Genomic DNA, 22,477 nt, shown 5'->3' on the forward strand with positions numbered 1-22,477 from the left:
GAGGCCAATCGTCTGCGGGAGCCATATTGCTAATGTCGAGCGATTGTGACATAAAGAGGCGGGCTTTGAGCCTCCTAGCCAACAGCTACAGTGTTCCCGCCTGTCAGTCAAGTCAGCTGTGCCTCTCATTGGAAGACTTGTAATCTCAATATCTTTGAAATTGCTGCATTATGAAAAAACTCACCCCCCGTACAGTGTGTGCCGATCAAGAAATGAGCCATCCAGACTACACTCGTCTTTTGTACCAGGCTGTAAACATGTTTATTTCTGCTGTAAAGATCGGCTTTTTTGAATTGGTGTATATGTGGTTTCCGGTACTTCCGGAGCCAGCCTCAAGTGCATTCTCGATGAACTGCAGTTTTTAGCACTTCCGCATTGGACTCATATTTTTAGACTGGAGGTTGCCGCTTGGTTTGTACAGTAATGAAGCCACTGATTGAAAAACTGTTAGCCTAGCTTAACATAACTGTATATGAAGGGAAACAGCTAGCCTAGCTAGGGCTAAACATCACAATCCACCTATCAGATGGTTCAAGTTTCCTTTAGTGTTCTAAGTTCTTTGAAAACACAGTGAAATAATTCTGTTCCTACCTTGTATAGGAGCCATGCAAACCATGTCTTACTTCATTCTTCCCTTTGTGCTAAGCTAATGTAGCCAGGCATTAACATTCACCTTAGGCACCAGCACGCCTTTTATTTTGGCAATAACAGAAGAACTTCAACTTTCTCTCAAACTCTTTGGCGGTAGTAAGCTCCAGCAATTACACAGGACCGGATAGCTACAGCAGGCTGGCCATAAAAAATTTAACTAAAACTACAGTTTAGGTCAAGATCATTAGCCACCTTTGTGAAATCAGATAAAACCCTTGATTTCTCCATGAAAATGACCATTAAAAACAATTGTTTATAGTTCATGTGTTTCCAAAATAACAAAGTCAAAATGTTCACTATGTTTGACTTGGATATTTTATTGATGCAATGAATTGAAACAAAAAAAGGTAAAAATGGCACGTCCAAAATTATTAGCCCCCTGGCCCTAAGTAGTAAATAGTGCGCCCTTTCTGAGCCACACCGGACAACAACCTCTTCAAATAGTTCTCTACAAGGTTGGCACATGTCTCTGGAGGGATTTTGGCCCATTTTTCCAATGCAAATTGTTCCAGCTGGTCCAAAATACATGGTTTCTGAGCATGGACATTCACTTTGAGCACCCGCCAGAGATTCTCAACAGGATTGAGATCTCGGCTCTGTACGGGCCACTCCAGGACCTTGGTTTTGGTGTCCTTTAAGAACTGTTTGACCAATTTTGATATAAGCTTTGGACCATTGTCTTGTTGGAAGACTCAGCGCCAACCTAAGCCTAGATTAAGAGCAGAGCTCTTCATATTATCCCTCAAAATACCAACATAACTTTCTTTTTTCATGATGCCATGCACCCAAACATCAAGCTAAACCACAGAAATGAATAAATCTACATTTTAGCGAGCAAAACAACATGATTAGCTTAAATGACTACAACAAAATAACAACACCACCAAAGTGTTTGATATTAAAGTTGGAGATTCCCTCAAACATACCACATGGTAACATAATGACTTTACCAAGAAAAACAAACTTATTTTCATTTTTTTTAGCAGAGCTTGTTACAAGTCAACCCCCCTCAGGAACAGGGTACAGCAGACTGGCGGCAACATGGGCTGCACCCTTCAAGTCTGCAGAGGCAAGAGGATGCTCATGTTACAATGTAAGCAGTCCCAGTGGAACGCTAAGATTACATTACAAATAGTATTTACACAATTTAATTTGCAAGATAAGATAAATGAGTTGCTAATCATGACACAATATAGCAAAAGATGTCAAGTCATTAACATTGCTACACAATGCTGGCCTTCTTCTGGGTGTAGCTTCAGGTTTTTTGTGCACACTTGAGAATGACATCAATGTTTTCATGTAACTATAAACCAGACAGGGAATATGTGTTTCTTCCATAATTGAAAAATTAAACTAATTTGACTCATTAGCAAGGCTAGTTGGAAAACATTACCCCAATCCTGACCCCCCTGGCCTTTCCACTTAGCCATGCAAGTCTGTTTTCTATGCTATCACAAAGAGTAGGACTTTCTGCTTCTTTCCAGCATCGATTCAAAATCTAGCTCTAGAAAAGGAGCCTTTTGTTAAATGCAGTCTCCCAACAGAGTGATGGAAGAAAACATAAATTGCTTTGCACTAGGATGAGAGACACTTTTACATTCCCTGTTCAAGGGGTGACTGTGATGGTTCGATTGCAATGTAAAACGCACAGTGGTGCGATGGTGGGGCAAAGATGTTTGACCACCCAGCCAGCATTGGAGGTCGTTACAGAGGCGAAATGCAGTGCTACCAGTACTCTAAAGGTACAGTGTGTAGAATTTAGTGACATTTAGCAGAACAGAAATAGTAGAAATAGGATATAATATCTACTAGTTTGTTTAAATTAGTTTATAATCACTGGAACATACAAATAACTTTGTTTTTGTTGACTAAGAATGAACCTCTTTTGTCTACATTAGGAGCAGGACCCCTACCATGTAGGCCGCCATCTCGCTCCGCAATATTGACTGTTTGTTAAATATTTCCATTTCTACACATTGCACTGTTAAATTGAAGTGCAGGCTTCCCCCTGACTCACCTGTTGGCATGTGTATCTGAAGCCAGTATCAGTAAATCCTCAATATTACAATCTAAATTTCTACAGTTAATTAAAGATACCAGAAGATAATGCTAATTTTCCCAGCATACATTTATTGAAAAACAAAATCAATTTGTCACACAAAGAGCCTCTGCATCTCAGCATCCACATGCTCCTATCTAATCTTTACCTTCTTTTACTGTAGGGACTGTAGCGTTAAATCAATGTTATTCTCCAGCCAAGACAGACAACTGAACGCTATGTAACGCCAGCGTAAGGACACAAGCTTCACATAGAGCCGATGGGGAATGCATTGTAGCTGCTATTACGAATCACCAAGAGTAATTGTGATAAAGAAAGAGGAGGAAGTACTTGAAGTTTGTAAGAAGTCCTGGCATCCTGAGAAAATCCCGGTACGGCTAGGCGTTACATTTAGAAGCACTGACTGTAAAGCAACATGAAATCACACACTGTGACACCAATGTTATGCTGTTGTGTGACTCGGTGTTTGAGTATGAAGGCGTAATGAATAGTGACATTAAGGTTTGTTCCATATTACATGTACGAAGCTTAAAATACATGATGTAACGAGTAGTGTCCTATTTCCATTGTTCATATTATCCTCACTAAAGCACTGACCCGGCCTTCAAGAATATTGCAGAGAATTAATGTCGACTGCATAAAACTGGTCTTATTTGGGAATTGAATCTAATTTTAGTAATGAACTTTAGCTAAGTGCCTTAAATTCACAAATGGAAATGAACCATGATTTTTATCTCCATCCTCAAGAGAGAGTTAAGTTATAACAATCAGAAAGACACTAAAGTGAAGTCAGAGAGTAGTATCATAGGGTGATAATCCTGCAGTGAAAAAGATTGTTTGTTAATGAGGGCAGCGTACACTTAATACCCACTGTGGCTGGCCCGAGGCCCAGCAGCAATAGGCCATTGTGACCCAGATTTAATCAACAGCTGACCTACTTCTTCTGCTTGACCTGCTGTAACAGAACATGGTGAGGAGGGCTGAAGGCATGGCCGTAGTCACAGCTAGCTTTGTTCACTGTTTTTATTTTCTGTCCAAACTAGTGATCGTATGTTAAAGCAGAATAAGACTGACAAGGTGAGAATAAACTAAAGGTTTTACTCCAGGGAGAGCAAACAGCTATGGTGTCATACTTCTGCAAGTTTGGGAAGCCAACACATACACTGGGCCTACATAAGGAAGCTGTGTCTAAATAAATGTCATTACACAGATACACCGAATTATCATTTGACATTTGTATGAATTGGCAAGAAGAGTACTCCAAGATTTGACAAATGTACAACCAAACAGGCAGCTATGGGGGACTTTTTGTTGTGTACCCTAGCCAATAGTGCTGCATTTAAGAGACAGTAATACATTAGGTGTTAGCTAGCTTGCTCATGACTCATGTATGTTGCATAGACTGTGTAAAACATTGACACACTCTCAGTGATGTCAACCTTTAGTTTCTGAAGAGGCTTTAAGCCCAATCACAGCTGGTGCCATATTAGAACTGCAGACTCAACCTAACTTTCATTCAAGCTAGAAACAGGCAAAGATGACCTCCTGGTAAACTATGACCACTCATTCAAGTCTGCCATGCCCCGAATTACAGGAAATTATTCTGAATTTGTATCCTGTATATCTTAAAAACTGAAACTTTCTCTAGAACCATGCTGTTAACATTATTTGCCCTGTAGTACCCTGAATATGGTTCCTGTTACATCAACATCCAGTTTTATATATATATATATATATATTCGTATATATATATTTTTTTAACTGTAGTCTTTTAAAATGGTATCTTAAATGATAAACTAATTGCAATGTGACACTAAAACACCACACTTCCCATGAGCACTACCTGCACACAGTTCTGGAGTCCTTGAGCTCCCTTGTCTCGTAGGTTCCTTGGGATCTCTGCCGTAGACGGCCCGCTGCTGTGGACGTGCCAGACTCCAGCTGCTACAACTACTACTATCCATCTCACCACTATCATCTCTCTCTCTTTATCTCCCTCTATCCCTCTTTCCTACCCTAACACAATCTCAGCAGATGTCTAACATGAGTCTGGTTCTACTCAAGGTTTCTGCCTGTTAAAGGAAGTTTGTCTTTGGCGCTGTAACTTGTTAAATGCTGCAAAGTTCTCTGCTCATGGTGGATTAAGATGAGAGCAGACTGGGGACTGGGCCTTATCCTGTCTTGACGTTGGGTCTTTGTTAATAATATAACATTGAGTATGGTCTAGACCTAGGACTAATACTACGAATCCTGATGCAGTTTCGCTGAACCTCACAAAGGAGATTGCGCAAAGCCGCCACACGAAGCTGGTTATCAACATGATGAGTCTAACTAGAGTTACCCTGAGCATGTTCACGTGAATGGGGCGAAGTAAGCAACATATCACTAATCACAGACACAGACATCAACACATTTTTTTGAAACTCAGAGCACCGATATTAGAAACACATGGAAGAAGTTAAACACATAATCTAGACTAACATCAACACAGCTGTGTTTGCACAAATGAAGGAAGAACTGAGAGATAAGACAAAAACACTGAGAGTGAATACACAAATTACGTCTTATTTCTCATCATTAGTGCAGATAGATGTGACTATAATAACTCTGTTTATTCTCTGAAAGTGATCTCTCACTCTAATTTAATCTTGTTTCATATGTGACAATTTTAGACGTAATATTTCAGCGGCATCAAAATGAGCTGTGTGGTAAAATAAAAATGAAAACATGATTCAGAGTGATAAGAACTCGCAGTTTTACATTTAACACAGAATAACAACTTCCCCTGACTAACCTATTTTAGTACTTGTTGAATTAGATGTCAGGAAAGCACAATCAATGACTTTCATTAGTATTTTTTATATGTAAAATCATACAGGCAGACAAAGTGTCCTGCCCCTCTCCCCCCTCTCCCCTCATGATCACCTCATAGAGCTCAGTGATCAATGGAATTGATTAGTCAGTGGGCGGAGTTTTCTACAAACTGATCTCTTTTTCCTGTGCATAACCTGCCCTGAAGCAGGTTAGGAGTTCAGCGTACGTGACCATGGTGATCTACCCTGGTATGAAGTGAACCACCTAGTAGTACTGAAAATCCAGAGTTAACCCTGAAGTTACTTCCATAACGGCAAATCCGGCTTCATAGTATACCCCTCTGCTCTGTTTGTACAGCGTCTTGGAATGACGTTTGTTGTGATTTGGTGCTATATAAAAAAAGATTGAGTGATTGCTTCATCACATGTAAAGAAATATCTTTAAATTTAGGTGGGAATTCATTCTCTAACACTTGAAAAGAATAGACGTTAGCGTGACTGTATTCCATGGAAACATAATCATTTAATTTCAAACTAGTTTGTGCTGGTTTTGATCATGAGAGACAACGTTAGTTGAAAGCTGGTATGAGACTGGTTCATGTAAAGTAAAGTGAATGACCTCCTACAGGTCGCCAATCCAATGCAGTTTGTTTAGAAAACAAACAAACAATAGCCACATTGAATAAAAGAGTGCTCCCCCTCTTCTTGTGAATCCATTTCATTTGCTTTTTTTTTGGTTTTCCATGTGTAACCGTTTCCATATGCCTCATGGAGGGGTCTTTGAGGTATACTGAGAAGTCCAGAAGTTTAGAAGCATCCATACTGTAGAGCACAAACCATCACACTCATAAAAATGCACTTTTGATTTACTCTTGTATCAGTGGGAGCAAAGTTTGCTGCTGGTTTACTGCCCTGCTTCGAGTACACAGCTGCCTCATTAATTTATTGCATAGTACATTTAAGTAATATTGCTTTGCTCAGGGGCGCTTTAGCAGCAGTAAGTAAAATTTAAGTTAGCTTTTTTTATCGACTTTTTGCTCTTCCCCACTAAGACGCTCCCAGCAGGGTCAGAATTGAAACCAGAAATCTTCCAGTCACATTGCGTTATTATACAAGTAGCATTCACTCCCAGCATGATAATGAAGTAAAGCTGCTTGTAACACAGATAAAAACAGACTTGATGTACTGATTTCTAACTTTTTTTCTGTCTCTGTGCGATGAATGACACTTTGTTTATACTTCTCAACAATCTATGCCGTTAGTGTTTTACTCCTCATGTCAGATCCCGCTGCTTTTTTCACAACATCTGTATCCAATTATACTAAATGCATGTAAATCTAAAACTATAAGTTTGATAGACAGCTGCTGCTGGAAACCACGCATGTCTGTGCATTGTCTGCATAACTGACGTGCAGCTCAAAGTGTCTGGATGAGGACGTAACCTCCACAGAGAGGGCTATCTTAAGCTCACTGTGTGCGGCGCTCTGCAGGCCTGTGTAAAAGAGTTAAACGCAAAGTCATAAATCAGCCGTGACACTACTGCTGCTGATGAGATTGTTGGTTTCAGCTGTTTTAGGGAGTGCCGGGAGTATTGGTGGAGTGTTGAAGTGGCGTGATCAGTTAGGGAGATACGTCTGTCAGAAAAGAACAACAATGGCCACAGCAAAGATACAAAAGAAAACAAAAAGAGAGAGATTTAGGCATTAATCAATTGTGTTGTTGATTGAGAGCATCCCCCACTGGAGGTCTGAGGCTGGATTTATTGTTCTCTGATGATGCACACAAATGCTGCTGTGGGTCTATGAAGTCAGTTCTGTAACACACAAACCACAAATGTGCTCCCAGAAACACAATATGCAGACCCCAATTGACAGTTGAAGACAAAAGAAACAGAAAAACAAAAAATTAAAGGGACAGTTAAAAAGTTTAGGAAAGGCACTGAGAACATTGACACCATGTTTGCACACTCTGAATAAAACTACAGCCAGTTGAGCAGCTGGTATAAGCAAATCCTACCACCCCTCCTCTCCCCCTCTAGTCTACCCGCAACTTCCTCTCAAAACCAACACCTGTGACGCAGCCAGCACCAGTTCCAACCAACAACCTTCAAAACATGACGCAGCAGTCCTAACCACCACACCACTGTGCTGCCTGTCAGTTCTCACTTTTTGGGGGTTAATTTATTTTCCTGTTCATTGCTTTTGTAGTCAATTGACACATGATGACCCCGTATTTGAGAACTCAATAGCTAATGTTAGAAAGTGGAGTTTTTGCATGCTGAAGGTTGTGGTATTGACAACCCTTCAACTCACATGATTTTGTCGTTGAACGTGATGCACTGTAATACATTCATCTTAGCCTCAAGATGTTTGTGATTTGTTTGAATATGTAATGAATCCTGTGACAGAAGCAGATTTCTCAGTGAAATCTGGTCTAAACATAGACAGAAACTTTCACTATCGAACATCTGCTCAATTAAAAAATGCACACATAAAATTGGCTTCTGACAGCAGCTTTAAATGAACTGCAAAATCACTTATTTTGGAACTAATCTCTAATCTAACTGGTAAGTTGTTAGTAAATATATGAATGTCTCCCTCATTAACTGATGTTTTTAATAGGGCTGTCAGCAGTGCGTTAATCACAAAGTGATTAAGGTCTGAAATTAACATCTTCAATTTTTAAATTGTGTGTTATTTTGTTTTCATTTTGGCCATCGTAGTTACTTAAGTCATGGCTGCACCCCCCTTCTCTTGCTGCTGCCGTGATGGAAAATATGACACTAATGTGCTTTTTGAATGGCACACATCACTGTAAAAGACTTCCAGAGAATGCTTGGCTGATAAGTCAAAAGGTACCACTTATGAGGTAAGCCCGCAGGTGAAGGTAATCAGACTGATGTCAGTGGGCAACCGCATCTCAAAAGCCGGCAGAGCATTAATTTGGGGTGAGTGAGTTTCAACAGACCTGTGGAAGAAACCATATCCATGAAGTTAACAGTGCTTGCTCAATGGATGGGACTGACTGCAGGGCACTCAACACCTTGGAGGAGTCAGGTTTACTGTTGTGGTGAATAAAGGTTTTACACAAACAGGATGTGTATGAACAAAGAAAGCAAGAAAACTGGAACTCCTGATAAGTGCAAATGCTGTTGCATTAACTGGCGATCCCTGGACATCAGTGAGTAATCAAATTTATCCATGAATAACTGCACATCATTTTGACACTGAATGTTGTGTACATACACTCCTGTATTTGGCCTAATGTGTAACATTACCCATTAAAAAAATCAAACACTGTATTTGACAGAATGAGCACTTTTAAGCTGTGTTCTACCTCTGAGTCATGGTTTTAGACCAAACTGTTGGAGCACCAGGAGCAGTGCAGCATTTATTTGAATAATGAATGAAAAAGTCAGGATTATTAAGTACATTTCACTTCATTTATTTGGTTCCCAAATCAAGACACTGGTAAGAACTGCTTTACATTGTTAATACAGACCTAGAATCTGTTGTGAAATGCAGAATAATGGCATTTTAAACATTTAATTAATCACAATTAACTATTGAAATTCTGCAATAAATCACAATTACAAAATATAATAGTTTGACAGACGTAGTTTTAAACAGAGGACATTAATACCATTCACAAATGCACAGTTTTGTTTCTGCACATAATCCTTACTTATATGTTTGTATGCAGACAAAGTTTAATTACAGTGTATACATTGTCTCTTTGTGTATGCCAACATACATGTGTGTGTGAAATATGATGACCATCCTGTGTGAGTGTGTTGTTGTTGTGCGTGTTGCGTGCTGCTAAAGAGTTTATGTTATTCCGTCCCTCTTCTCTCCCTCGTTTACCGTCTATTCTGGGAAAATCCAAATTACAGTGTTTGAGAGTGTGGTCGGCTTGTGTGGTTCCAAATTTGTACTTAACCTACCCCTCCTGCTCTGTCCCTCTCCCTTCGCCTTCCTTAACTTCCCATCTCTTCGAAGCACCCTCGCTCAAATGACACTTTTCTTTACATTGTCAATCCCTAATTTGGTTCATTTCATTAAAATACACTTTAATGGGGTTTATCTGTTTAATGTGATGCATTGCCAATGTGTGTGTCAACATATGAAAGTTATATGACAGTATAGTTTCTTCATTCTGCTGCTTTCTCTTCCCTCTTTTCTGTCTCCCACTCTGTGTTCTCTTTTTCTTGTCCTCCCTCTACACTTCTTGTTTTCTCTTCTTGTTGTTTTGTCCCAGTGCCTGTTGCTGTGCGGATGGAAGTCCTGAATACATCCACATCTCCTCTAAAAACATATCCTCCCTGTGGCTTTACTCGCCGCTCCGTTTCAGTGCTTCCTGTCTCCCCCTGTAGCTTGTCTATAATTACCATCCTAACCTATGGATCTCTGCAAACCCCTCTCCATTCACAAAATGAGTATTTTTATCCAGGTCTGTGCAACTGAGTGCTTGTTTATATTTTTTCTGAAGATGCCTATTTGTGTAAGGATTTATGCAAATGCTCATTTAGTGGCTCTCTTTGCTGACATAATTACTCAGCTCTATTCCTGACACCTGTTAAATCTATTCTGGCTTTTTGAACGACCCTGCACATACACACACACACACACACAGCTCTGTGAAATATCACTGGCATGTCCCGGGTGCAGTCACTGGATTAAAACGACAGAATTAAAATTCAAACTCTACGGACACTGCACCCCTGAAATGGCTCATTGCTTCGGCACACAAATGTGCCCTCAGAGGCTTTCGCCAGAGCTTTGTAATCATCATTGAATATTTTTAACGTCCCAGAAAGTTTACTTTTTATTTGACCTTAAATGGCATGACGCACCAGGCTGCTTTGAGCTGCATGTGATGAGGATATGCAGAGTAACTAGTTAGTTTTCTCTCACAGATGTGGTTCACATTTAAGATTTAAAAGAAGTCTAAATGAGAGTGCTGGGGTTGTCAGACTGAGTCACCAGCTTTGATTTATGTTTATGAAGTAATTGGGATGGCATCTTCATCTTATGTGTCGACACGGCATCGCTACATCTCTTCATCTTCTTTGTTTTACATTTTACGTACAGAATGTTTTCATGCAACCAGACATGAGCGTTGGCGCGTGATGCCTCAGTTCAAGCTATTGCTCTCTGACATGAAACGTTGTGGACAGGCTCAGTACAGATTATGTTATGATGACCACCTTTCACTTTAACGCATCACGTCATGAGGCTTTGTCCAAAAATAGTGGGAGGAATCTGTTTGACATATTCTCATCCATACAGCGGGTATTTTTAGATTATTACTTTTCTGGGAGATTAATGGACTTCCTGGTTGAGAGATCTTGATGAGTGAAAGATCTCATTAAATCTTGCGGGCGAATCTGCTCATTCGGATCCAGTCTGTTATTTCTGGTCTCATGCTTTTTAGTCAGAGAGAGAGGGAGCTGGATCATTAACTATCTGAGGTGACCAGCTGCTTCACTCTTTCCTTGTCCTTCTTTGGCCTGTGGCTCAAATCTATGTCTTCCTGTAGCACTTGGCTACCGTTAACCACTTCTGCCTGCTTTCTGGTCGTGCGTTTCCCCGTCTGCACTTGTGGAAAAACCTGTGAGCGTGATGAGTGCACACTGCTCGCTGCTCTAATCCTGTGGAGGAGAAAAGGGGAGAGGCTGCCTCAAGGCCAAGCCCTGCTGCTATGACCCAACGCTGTGTGACATTCTCCACAGCATCCCCTCCGGCTCTGCATGACAGCCACAGCTTCTTTTTTTTTGCTTTCTCGTCCTCCTCCTCTTTTGTTTTTCTGAGCAGAAATGGGCATGTTTAGTTTAGTTGCATAGTTACACACAATAAATAAATAGATCTGCATAATTATGTAAGAGTTTTTTTCTTTTTTTTTTGTTACTGAACTGCAGCCAGAACTCTTTGGAGTCAAACGCTGATGTTGGCTCCCATTAACGGTGGCACAAAGCCCTCCTCAAAGTTCAGTAAAAATGCAACGCACACAGGATACATGCTGATTTTTGACTGCACAGTGTGTGATCTAACAGGCTGGGAACTACAGCAGAGACTAGAGCTTTTGTTCGCCTGATGGCTAATCTCAGATCAGCAGACGTGGAGATGTTGAAGAAAGCGAATGAAACCTTTCATTTCATTTCATCTACCTTGAGGAACTCTACCACCAATCCAGTTATTCTTCTGTTCTATTCTTTTTCTAACTCTGATGCTTTTCCTTCAAGTCCAGCGTCTAAAATTCTCACCAGCCTTGCTCACCCTTCCAGAACGTTCTCTTCCTCCACAACCCTTTCTTCCCTGTCTTTAACCCTCCATCTCTGCTTTCCCATCTCCTTTGCCTTTCCACACTTCCATCACTGCCTCTCTCTCCCCTTTCTCTCCTCTTACCCCCTCCTTGTTCCCCTGCTTCGGTTTGGTGAAAGGGGGCTTTATCAGCAGGCCTGAATGCTGCAGGTCCACTGGAAGCCCGGACAATGGGCCCATCATCAGAGGGAAGCAGAGCCCATGAAAGAGGAACAAAGACCCTCGGCTCGAGAGGGGCCCCACTCTGCACCTCACACCATCGCAGCAACAGCCTCCGCTGGCCCTGCATGCTGTGTGTGAGTGCAAGGGAAAGAAACGTGTGTGTTCTTGTCTGTATGAGCAGGCAGGTGCTGCCCCTTGGGATTTCTGCATTATGGATCTGCCCCCCTAGAATGGCTTGGCTTTCAGTTATCCTTCTTAAACAGGCTGCTTTCTCCTGCTGGCATCCATTATTGTTAAAATCTGTCTTTCTGCATGGCCTCCTGTGCATCCACACCACTGTGCATCATGCACTTGCATATGTTGGCATGAAGAAGCCTGGCTCACCTAAGGAAGGGTTAGAGCAGACTTGTTTTCCAATCTGTAGATGTAACATGACAATACATGCAGCCGTCATGCATATGCATGCTCACTTATTGCTTCCTCAGGGGAGTCAGAGACTCTTTAAGAGGAAACATGTTTGTGCAGAGAAAGCTGTTAGTGTGAGCCGAGAGGGAGACAGGTCCTATCTGCTGAACAAGTTTCACATTAGAAAGACAGTGCACAAGACAGATCTGACAGAGAAAATCCTGTGTTCTTCTAGCCGTCACTAATTTCAGAGAGCTAAAATCCCATATACTGTGTTCACTCTGGAAACAAGCATGATCTGTATTCATTAAACAAACAAATAAATAAATAAATTATTGTTTAGCTATATGACTCACACTCCATTGTGCCAATACTAATCTTTTAAAATCTGAAAAACTCTAAATATATACAGCTACAAGAGGGACCAAACAAAAAAAAAAGAAAGTGCAGGATTTTAAAACAGAGAGTCACATCCCTACCAGGACACACCTCCTCAATTGGGCCGAGAAGCTAAATATCCTCCAACATGACTGCTTTCAGTGTGGGAAACAATGAAAACAAGGGTAAAAAAGACAAATATTTTCTTTAATTAAAGGCAGTTAGACTCAACAGAGATCTGTGCAGTTTACCAAAGACACAGTGAGCCATCAACATCAACAGAACAACAAAAAACTCCAGAACTTGCATATCAACAGACTCATCTGTGTGACAGCTATAGACCTCAGGCCACAACTTAGGAGAAACAGCCGGTAAGTGGACATTATTGAGCTGAACATTGTTTGAAGTAGGATAAGATTATTGACCCTTCTTTGTGTTCCAGAAGACTTAAATAAACAAACAAACAAACAAACAAACTACCTAATCTTCATGATGACTCATCACCAGTTTATCAGTCGCTACATAGGAAATCGTTAGTGGTTGCAGTGATAAAACAATATTTTTGTATTTCCTGGTTCTGTAATAGACTGAAAGAAAAGTGCAGGTTTTCAATCATGAACCAGAATTCATCTGACACTTCAACACAAGGCTACTAAAAGAGATTACAGTATACTTTCTCATGTGTTTGTGTGATAAGGGTAGAAGCAGCACGGATCTTTTAGCTTTGTTTTAGGCTATATGCTGCCAACTGCAGATATCATCATCATCATACTATCAAGATGGTCAGTAAACAGAGTTATCAGTATTTTATTCTAATCCTTTTAAACCAATGAAATGATTTCTCTCTGTTCACAAATGATACTATAACAGAGGGTTTATCTTTGCAGCAGTACATGTCTTACTCTGGGACTGCAGCCTTTCCACTGTGAGCAGCTGCTGCAGCTTCTGGCTGCTTTAAACTCCAAAGGTGTACATCATAGCTCTGTATGGATTCTCTGAACTCTGGACTGGAGCATATTTACTATGAATATATCACATAAGTACAGCTGAGGGGAGAGATTTATCACCCTGTCGGTTGATATTGTGCAATAGGTTTCATATTTGAGGGGAGTCAGGGTCATATTCATCAGTTGTTCTTAATGGGTTGAGATGTTGTGACTCATAAGAGCTCTCATTAATATCCATTAGGCCGGGCGAAGACCTCTCATGACCTGAAGTGAAATCTAATCTTCATCCAGAGGGCTTGGGTGCCTGTAAGGCCCTAATCTCTCGACAAATGAGCATATTATCTGCCAGATATACATTTGTGAGTTTTTGTGTGTCTTCTTGGATTTTGTTCGCAGCCCGGCAGTTGTGGTGTGACGGCGGCTGCTTGGGCGCCAACATTTAGCAGAGGTCTTTCTATTTCTGATGTAGACAGGATACTGGCAGAACATTATGCCGCCCACAGAGCAAAACACATACAATTGACCTCTGACCCCAGGCCATTTGGAATCATTATCTTTGTGCTTAAGAGCAGAGACTAATCCTTGCTGTGTTTACCGCACAACTGGAACAACAGCTGGATGGTCTGTTTGCAGCCTCTCCTGGACCTCTTGGTGTGCTGATACATATGGATGCTATCTGGGATGATGTGTCCTCATTTGGATTTCCACCAATAGGCTTCAAGGAGGGAATTAGTGTGCATAGAGTAAGCTATGTTCATCTCAGCAGATATGAGGGGCTCAGCTCAGTCTGGTGCTCTAAATCACCCCACCGCTATTGGCAAATTTCACTGTTCCAGCAAAAATGCGGTATTAGTGAAGGATTAATAGCTGTGTAAAAGCACGTCGGCCAGTGGGGTAGTGGGCACTGTGAAGCTTTTATGGACCTCTGTTGCTGATGATCTGTTATTAATGGATTGGGGATATCTGTCTGGAGCAGCAGGGTGAAGGCGTGTGGATAGAGAAGTCAGTGCCAAGCACCACATGAAAGTGGAACAGTGAAACACGTGTACTTGTGAGATACATGGTTTTCAGGGTTTATGATGTAGTGATCACTTGCAAGTCATGGGATAGAGTTCATGTTATATTTACCTCCATATGGGCACTCCATAAGGAGATGCTTTGAAGCAAGTCAACTTTGTTCAAAAATAAATGGACAAAAAAAAAAAAAAAAAGTTAAGGTGTAGATAAGCATTCAGTCAAAAGTACCTTATCACTATATTGTTGTATGGTGGAAGATATTTTGTACCTTGTAGCCACATCTGAAGCTGTAAAAATGAAGTCAATACAGATGTGCCAAAAACTGTAGTTCCACAAATTGCCACTGGATGCTGGTTTCAAAAAAGGAGTCCGTCCCAATTCACCTTCATATCAAAATGCTGAACTTCAAAGCAGATTTAAACAAGGTTACAACTTGGAACAAAAAAAAATATCCCTCCATTTGAAACTTATATTTAACCACTGAACTTTCCCTTTTAGATGCACATCTCCTCCAAATATGGTCACTTCAAAAACAGAAGCGACAGAATTAATGAATGTTTGTTTAATTAATGTCGTAGTCATTCTGACATGGTCGGTGTGCATGGACCAATGTAAACAACTCCCGCGGTAACTTGCTGACACCGCTAGCAAACCATTTAATGGTAGCTTAGTAATAACGTTGCTGTTTTCACAACCAAACACTTTTATCGGACTATCGGTGATAAAGTGGTCTGAGGTAAGGTGAGAAGATGGTTAATATTTAGAGTCGAGGCTTGACAGGGAACTTTTGGGAGGGAGAGACGGTTTTGCACATCTGCATGAATGATATCAGTCACGTTTGCTCTGATGACAAAGAATTTCTCACCCTGCATCCCTCAAACTGCAGCATTACTGACCCTATCAGATCGAAACTACATTTAGCCATCTGCACTTTTAAAGACTTTTATCCTGGTGGCGGTATAAAGGGAAGTACTCTTGTTTAGATAAATGTAAACATCACCAACGTGAAGTTCTGGCAAGGACTTGTCAGGTGATATAAATATGCTTTATTCTGAAGAGAGGGAAAACTTACAAGTCCGTGACCTGGTTACATTACTGAAAACTATGAATTACCCCTCAACTCTACAGTCTTTGATTAGCCCACTGAATAAAACGCTACCAATGTCTAGTTAGCTTTATTAAAACAGTTATACATGTTGGCATGACCAAGCTCTAATCACACTGGTATGCAGCATCTAGAAACAGCTATATTAACTTTGGTGTGGGAAGACAAGTTCACATGCTATCATTGAGGGGGTTAAATTCTTGATGACGCTGTGGCTGAAGAGAATGTTTTCTCAAGTGATAATAATCCATCATTTGCTATTTGTTATCAATTATGTAGGGAAAGAAGTTGATAAGGATTCAAGTTATTAAAAAGCAACCTCCATCGATTCTAGTGAATGTCAAAATAAAAGATAAGCTCCTGAGAAAATTTCCACTTGCTAAATTGACAAAACAACATCAGTGAGTCATTAAGAGTAAGTCAGATGTAAGTATGACTTTGAATCAACACAATGAACACAAGCTGACTTAAAGGCATCATCTGTCACCTCTGTGGGTGTGGGGGGAAAACCATGACAAATTCACCTGAAAAAGACAAATAGAGAAATGTAATGAGGCTGATTGATTATTTTAAGCTAATGTAGCACCACTTGTCAATGGGGATGTAATTAAGTGCAAAGTTATATAACCCAAACAAAGCTTAATGAGAGTTAAAATATCTGCAGAGAGCCTGTGTCATGTTGATTTAGTTGGACTGTGATGTGTGTTTCACTGAGCAAGGATTGTGTAACAGCTCTGCCAGGACAGGTGAACCATGTAACCTTGTTCTGACTTGTTTTCAATCTGTTGAAATAGAACTGCCTTGAGCATGTAACCACACACACACACACACACACACACACACACACACACACACACACACACACACACACACACACACACACACACACACACACACACACACACACACACACACACACACACACACACACACACACACACACACACCTCACTCTGAAGAGCCTCCATTGACACGTCATTCTCTTTTACTCGCTCTTTATCTGCTGCATTTGCTCTTCCAGTATTCATTTACAAATTTGAAACACAATAATACAAGTGTTTGTGCGTCTGTTTTACATCCACTTGCTTGCACTTTGTGAAATCATAACACATAAAACACACCCTATAAGAGGGCTTAGCCTGATGCATGTCTGTGCAAAGGTCACATATAAAGCTTGGTGATTACAGATAAAGGTCTCTTAATCACTCGCTCTCTCCACATCTATTTTTCTTTTTTCATTTTAAGGCAAACTGCTTCAAAGTCTTACTAATAGGGAGTAGTTGAGGATAGCAGCATTAGCGGTATGGGGATAAACTGAAACCGTGCCTGGTAGTCATCAGTGTCTGTCAGTGCTTACATTCAGGCCCATTCTGGATGTCACAGTGGGAGTGAGGTTTGCTCTGGGTCATTTAAAAGGAAATGAGCTGGGAAGTCTCAAACTCTGTTAACGCTCTCTTTTATTTGAATCACATTGAAATATAAATGATAAGAAATACTTGAAAATCATTATCATCCTTCATTAAAGTAAAATAAAGATGTGTTACGATTAAAAAAGTTGGATCCATTAGAGGTGCCAGCAAGAGACTGCCAAAACTCTGAATTAGCATTTTAACATCAATTAATCTTTTAAATTACTTTGAGATCAACTAAAAGCTGCTAATGGTGAAATTAGGGGTAAAAAGACTCGTTCCAAAATCTCATTAGTTTTTAGTGAATCAAAAGTGAAACAAAATGCACATGTAAAAATGGTTTTCATTCAAGTTTTTATGTCTTGTGTTGCCTTACTTTGGATGTTGCATGCTGTCTAGTTACAAGCTTACTAGCTTAAAAAATTAAGAAGACATACAAGTTATATCCAATCAGAAAAACAACATCTGACAGCTGTATCAATGCACCATGAGAAGGATTGGGGTATTACAACCCATTTTAGTGGTTATTAAAATGGAAATGACCCAAATCTCGCTTTGATCTGCGACCGTGCAGAGCTGGGAGCCAGGCTGGGATCGCCACCGTCAGGTTTTATCATCAAGGCCATCCTGCATTTTCACTGATAAGCTGTTTGATCCGTGTGTGGAGCGTATGATGTGCCAAAGATGACCCAACACGTCTGCATGCACAAGTTAGCATTTGTGTCATTTATCTACGCCAAACAGAGGACAAACAAGTAATCAAGGAGATTTTTAACATAGCCATTATAGACTGGCGGGTCTGAATTTTGCCATGTTAGTTTGCATTATCACAGACACCTGTATAAGACTCTGATGCGACCCCCACTGAAAAGAGTTATCACCCAATTACGGAGTGTCCCAATAGATTTATTTCAAGTGTCAGCTCATTGTTTTGTTTAATTTCTTTAATTTGTGGGTGGGGCTTTTTGATTTTGGTTCTCTCTTTTTACCTCTTCTCTGGAAGTGTTATTTTAATGACCTCTCAACGACTGGATGAATGTAATACCTCGTTGTGAACATTGTTGAGCTTTAATCAGCTAAAGAACCAAACATTTTCAAACATACAGCCCAGACCATTGACTGTATACAGAATGGAAAACGTGCCTAAGTTTCCGCCCACTGGGAGATGTGAAGCTAAAAAACTGTCTTGATAAGTGCTGACATATTGAGCTGGTAGAGCTAAGGAATGCACAGTAGTGACCTGGTTGGCAGAACTGTGGGACTGATGTCACATGCTTTCTGCTAACCAAAACAAGTTACTGATAATTCATTATAGATCCCACAGATTTTACATTGAAAAATTATACTGATGTTAAATTCTGTGTATATTTTTAACTTCAAAAAGTAACACAGCAGAGTGGCATTGTATGAATATCTGAAGCTGAAGTCCCTAAGTAGTTAAAAAGATGATGTTCAAAATCATCTAACGTACTGAAAAAAATGTAAACAAACTCCTGAACTCTCTCCAACTGTCAATAACACAATTATTGGCAATGTTTCAGTTCACCTGTCCTCTGAAATAGATATGTTTAGTGTTAAGAGTACCAACAAAAGAAAATGTGCTATACTGGCACATTGAGGATTTCACTAGCAGCCTAATGCAACACAGCCCAAATATTTGGTTTTAACAAATGCCCCCAGTCTCACAAGGCAAATAGCCAAGCATAGTTTAGGATTTTGGGGTGACAATGAAGGGTGGCCATTCAGATTTCAAGAGGGGCCATGCCACCTCTTGCCACCCTTCTGGCCATGGCCTTGGATGAAGTAGTTTGAGAGGGAGGGTCTGGATTTGTACTCAGCTTTGATGAACAGGGCCATCACTATACCAGTTGGGCTCCAATAATGCTCTTCTCAATGATTTTGCAGTTTCAAAATAAGGACAGTTTTGTACTACTGTAAAATTAATAAAGTAAGAAAGTAGAATATTTTGGACTAGAATGGGGAAACATGGGCAGTGGTTGAAATCAAACTCAGTGCACAGGGAGCTAATGATGACTGAGATAACTTTACCAGGTGTGCAGCCTTGCAGTTTTAAAATTAATGTTTTATACCACTTTAAAATGAACACCATCTCATGTTGTTTGAAAGCATAATCTGATTACATTACATCCCAATCAGGCTACTGTTACTGTTTTAACACATTTTCATATTTCTCCCTAATTAACTATCAAAGTGAGACACCTGCCATGGGCCTGAGATAAAGACTTCAGCACATGTTCATGATGCCAACATTTGTTTGCACAGTGGGAGCAGTCTTTGTCTCTTGGACAAGTGATAAACATGAGGTCATGTTATTTTGAAATGACACTTTGGATTTCCTCTTTGTCTCAGTTGAATAAAGAAAAGTTACCAATTTATATGTGATCAGATCATGTTATTGCATCATACATAATGTAACAGTACTGAATCATGTTATTTTTGAATGAATCATTGTGTATCAGATTCGCATCAGATTGTCTAGTAAATTTCAGAGCTGTTTCAAAAGTAATCCCTCTACCCTCTCTCTGTTGCCAGCTCTCACACTAATCACTGGGTTGGCAAATTACCATCTGTGCTACCTTTGTGTCCAGACCATTAGGTAGGAGAGAGTTAGCATCCCACAGAATGACACTACCACCTACATAAACACTGACATGCCATCAACATGGATGATTATGAATGTACCATCCGACACTCCAACTCATCAATCTTCTTTACTTTGCTACAGTTTCTGATGAAAGAAGTCTTTTTAAGTGTAAATCAGTGAGATATAAGATAAGGTCTTTCTTTGTGTTATTTTTAATTTGTAGTGTAAAATCGGCTTCAGCAACACACTCCAGATAAGCCTGAAGCAGCAGAGTAAAACACAGCACATGTGCCACAGTGTTATTTACATTTCAGTCCCAATTCTCTCAGTGTTTACTGCAACAGGCAGGGTTTAGATTGGGCACAGGTGCCGCTTGTTAAAAACTGGACCTTGCTGGCTTCCACCCAACAGTCACGCTGCATTCAGGATAAGCGTTCATTTTTAAGTGGCACATGTAACACAGCCTGTGTACGCTGCCAGCACTACAGATTAAGATGTTTGAAGTCTGACTGTTCAGAAACACAGACTAACTGTAAAACAAATCCACTTACAGAACGGTTGTTTCTGTTTGATTGGACTGCAGTTTGCCAAATGTAACTGAGTGTGCATGTCCAAAACTTTCAGTTTCTTGAATGGAGATGTCACTGTGTTCTTTCACTTAATTTGAACGCTTCAGCAGTCTGCGTTAACATCTCATCCATCATCCATCAGCCTGTGTGACATGTTTGCACAAGTCTCATGTGCTGTGAACAGCCATTTAGCTTCAGCTGAGAAAATTACTTATACTCTACAATGAGAAATAGTTCTATAAACACTTTATTTGTAATATTGTGAATCTTTTCATGACACCTATTTCCATATTTCTGTTTCTTTTGAATGTGTACATCTGAGCTCACAACAAGTCAGTTTTAATTTGTCTCAAAGGCTGAATTAAAAAAAAAAAAACTGGAACTGAAAGACGTTTGCCAAATTGGTTTGTCAATATGACATTCATGAAAACATACCCTGTGGGAACAGAGTCAAGATACCTTTTGACATCTGAGGCAGTCAGTTGAAGTTAAGTGGATTGGACACATGCTCATACTAGTACAGGCTGTGGTTATGAAGTGCATTATGGGTTACTTTTTTATAAAATGAGACTTCATACCAGTGATTTTTCTTCAGATGAGTTAAGCAGACAAAATGTGCAAATTATTTCTGACAAATCCAATGTTTTATTCAAGTAGAGATCCCCCCAGGAAATGTTCAAGCAAATGTTCTAAAGCACTTTTATTAATATTTTTACATTTGTAAAATGTGCTTTAATCAGGATTCAGGAATTTACTCTTTATTGGTGGCAGGGCTCTATGGATTCAGGGCTTCAATGGGCGCATGTGTGTGTGTTCATAAAATTACAATAAGACGTGTTATTTGACCAGCTATTAGTGAAATGAAACAATGAGTTAACCCTCTGTATGGAACACTATATGTATAATCATTTAAGATAGTGTGGGCAGTGCATAAGAGTACAGCTTATGACACAGTAAGTGCATGTGAAATATACATTTTATTATTCCCAAACTTCCAATGACTTTTCAAAGCCTCATTCATTTCATTAATGTGTAATTGCAATCTCACAAACCATAGTTATAGAGGGGAAAGTGAAAAAGAAAGAGTTTGGCTGTTTTCTAAACCGCCTACTATACTAGCAGGACATACTGATTTAGCCAAAATGCAGTATGTAGTAAGTAGTATGTGAACAAGAGCAAAATCTGTAGTATGCCAAAACTCCCCGGATGTCTGCTGATTCGGGAAAATTTCACAGGATGCATCGGACCAGTCTCCCTCGCGTACTGTTTCCCACAATGCACAGCGCTTGTTACGCTTTTTCTTTTCTCTTTTTTTGATGGGGGGAACTCAGTTTTTAGGTGCTGTGAAAATTATTAAATTCCATATAAACCACTTCCTAACTTTCTAAATCATAAGTGGATGCTAAAGAAGCAGTTTCTCTATCAGCTTGGCCGTTGTTTACTTCTGCTTTCCGAAACCAGGAAATTCAGTGACGTCTGGCCCAGCGTACTGCAACACAGATCTAGGCAGTACCTACTGCCTACTACAGTAGAAGGTAGTATGTAGCAGGCGGTTTCAAAAACAGTCTATGGCTGTTTCCGAAACGGCCTGCTACATACTACTTACTAATGTAGTAGGCAGTAGGTATTGCCTACTACATACTGCGTTTGAATTTAGTATGTAGTATGACTTCTGTTCGATCTGTCATGCAGCATGCTGAGCCAGACTTCGCTGGATTTCCGGTTTCGGAAAGCGGAAGTAAACAACGGCGAAGCCGATAAATAAAATGCTTATTTAGCATCCATTTATGATTTAAAAAGTTAGGAAGTGGTTTATATGTAATTTGATAACTTTCACAGCACCCAAAAACTGATTTCCTCCCGTCAAAAAATAAGGAAAAAGAAAAAGCAGAACGAGCACTGTGCATTATGGGAAACAGTACACGAGGGAGACTGGTCCGATGCATACCGAGATATTTTCCCGTATCAGTAGACATCTGGGGAGTTTTGGCAAACTGCAGATTTTGCTCTTGTTCACATACTACTTACTACATACTG

The 22,477-nt window shown here is 40.1% G+C and overlaps 1 long non-coding RNA gene across 2 annotated transcripts in view; it reads right to left on the minus strand.

The window, feature by feature from the left end:
• The window catches only part of LOC117828184, a 39,231-nt gene that overhangs the window by 12,822 nt on the left and 3,932 nt on the right, over positions 1-22,477 (minus strand). The window lies entirely within an intron of this gene.

This window comes from Notolabrus celidotus, chromosome 16 (genome assembly GCF_009762535.1).
Source record: "Notolabrus celidotus isolate fNotCel1 chromosome 16, fNotCel1.pri, whole genome shotgun sequence".
NCBI lineage: Eukaryota > Metazoa > Chordata > Actinopteri > Labriformes > Labridae > Notolabrus > Notolabrus celidotus.